At 39.7% G+C, this 2154-nt stretch overlaps 1 protein-coding gene across 9 annotated transcripts in view; it reads left to right on the forward strand.

Annotated features, from left to right (window-relative positions):
* Positions 1 to 6: 6 nt before the first annotated feature.
* Positions 7 to 2154, forward strand: part of GREB1L (GREB1 like retinoic acid receptor coactivator) — a 127939-nt gene continuing 125791 nt past the window's right edge. For all 9 annotated transcript variants that reach the window (XR_004159239.1, XM_010708816.3, XM_010708820.3 and 6 more), the window contains exon 1: positions 7 to 354. The gene's annotated coding sequence lies outside the window, so the exon portion shown is untranslated. The remainder of the gene's footprint in view (positions 355 to 2154) is intronic.

Genomic DNA, 2154 nt, shown 5'->3' on the forward strand with positions numbered 1-2154 from the left:
AACCAAAACGGCTTAAGTAGATATCGTTGCTCGAAAGCAGCTGACAGATTTATTAGCTGCGCCTCCCGCTCTCGGAAGCGTCTGGAAAGCAGTGAGACTTTGGCCTTCCAAACGCTCCCTGGCTCCTTTCTAAAGCGTCGGAAAGGTGAAAACTTTCTTTAAGCCGTCAAGTTCTGTCCGCTGGTTGCCGTTTGGCTAGGCCACAGGTCTGCCCGCATTCTGCCGTGTAAGAGGCATCGATGGGCAAATGCGTTTAAAGTGCAGAATACTTCTGACCTACCGAGCCAAAAAAATGCTCCCTGCTCCTTTTTCTGGATAGGATTTCTCCTTTAATCACCCTGAAGATGTGACATTGTAAGTATGACTGTATTTGGCTTCCTTTGACGCTTGCGACTTTGCCACTGAGTGACGTTTTGGTCCTGAAGTGATACTTCAGATTCTCCGTGTGTCGTCAATGCTTTGTTATAAAGAGCTTTTTTTAAAGATTGCAATAAAAGGCCCTTGGAGAATAAAGCGGACTTTATTTCTTGACGTCTTAGGAATAAACGAAGCATACATTTTCCTTTGTGTGGATGAGAGGGAAGCCAGTAGGTGCCTGTTTCAGTTCAGGATGTAGCTCTGTGTGTGACAAGGGGAGGACGGCTCAGAGCTCTCCGTGCTGTTAAACACTGGATGCTTCACTGGGTTTGGCTTTTTCTCTCTGGTTGGCCATACCAAAGAAAAAGAAGGCTGTTTGTGTGAAACAAATCTTGCCCGAGATCTTTAACAAAAGAAGTTTAGTTATAAAAGCCCTGTGTGTACATACTGGTACTTTTTGTTAGTTGCTTTTGGCTGGAGGGACGTAGCAACAACAACAAGTAGCAATGATGTTTTGGAAAGGCAGGTTGTAAGCCCAGGATGTGAGATTAAAGGGAATAGGAAACCCGAATACAGAGCTTTTAGTAGATTGGTTCAATACGTGACGCTTTGTAAGATCTCACGAGGGCATCACAGTGTGAAAAGTTGGTTTAGAATTCAATAAAGCAGGTTGGTTCAAGGTCTTCTCCAAAGCATCCCTATTGGCATTGATATTTGATGGTTCAATGACTCATATGTCAAGTATTTCATAGTTACAAGGAAGAAGAAAGTTTGGAAAGTAATTAATTGCTATAGGAAATAGGGAATGAAATGGTTTTGAGGAGAAATCTGAAAAAGTCTCTGTACTGTGAAGCCTACTACATTACAAATGCTGGGCTGTTTGTTCAGTGAAAAGCTTGACTTGGCATAATGTCAAAAATATATACTGAAAAACCTTATTAGTGACAGCTTAAACATGATTTGAAGAATTTCTCTATAATTTTCTGTGTTTTTAGGAAAATTTAAGGGTGTGTAAGGATTTTACTTTGAGAGGTGTATCCTGCTGTTTCTTTCATATTTGAGTGGTTTTTAAAAGTGCTTTTATGTCCTGTATGGTTCTGTACCATATGTTTTGTATTTAATTCTTTGAATGACCACTAAAGTGCAGCCAACATTGGGTGAATGTGGCATCTGTTAACTAGTGCTTAGCGATGGGGCACGATGATCAAGAGGGGAAGTGAAGAAGAGTAGCATGTCTAATTGAAACTACAGGGGGCTGTTAGGAAGGTAGGATGTAATTAACAAAACCTGGAGTTTGGACATGATATTAAGGCATCGCGTCTACTCTTGTAAAAAGAGTGATGAAATAGTGTAGAAAACACCTCAGCTTTTTGGTTTTAGAACTCAGTCATATAGCCTCTTGGATTTGTTTGCATTTTGCCAGTACTTGCATGATCATTTCTTGTGCATGGCACAGAAGATGTGTCTTCCTTTGCTTTGAAAACAGAATTGTGAAGGCCGTTGAGAAGGCTGACAAATGAAAGCATAATAAGCCTTGACATTTTGACAATGATGTCTTCTAGAGAATTAGTCTTGTGAACTAGACTTCATTGGAAACAGTAACTGATTAAGATATCTTGGATATTCTGAAACATAAAACAGTGGCAATCATAAAACAACACTAAATTTTTACCACTAATTGGCATGGTGGTTGTTATGTTTTTTTAGTAAGCATCAATGACTTTCTTCAACTTATGTCTTGTCATGATGTCCCTTAAAAATGTTTTTGCCCAATATAGTCAGCTTTGCTTCTTTTTT

Source organism: Meleagris gallopavo, chromosome 3 (genome assembly GCF_000146605.3).
Source record: "Meleagris gallopavo isolate NT-WF06-2002-E0010 breed Aviagen turkey brand Nicholas breeding stock chromosome 3, Turkey_5.1, whole genome shotgun sequence".
NCBI lineage: Eukaryota > Metazoa > Chordata > Aves > Galliformes > Phasianidae > Meleagris > Meleagris gallopavo.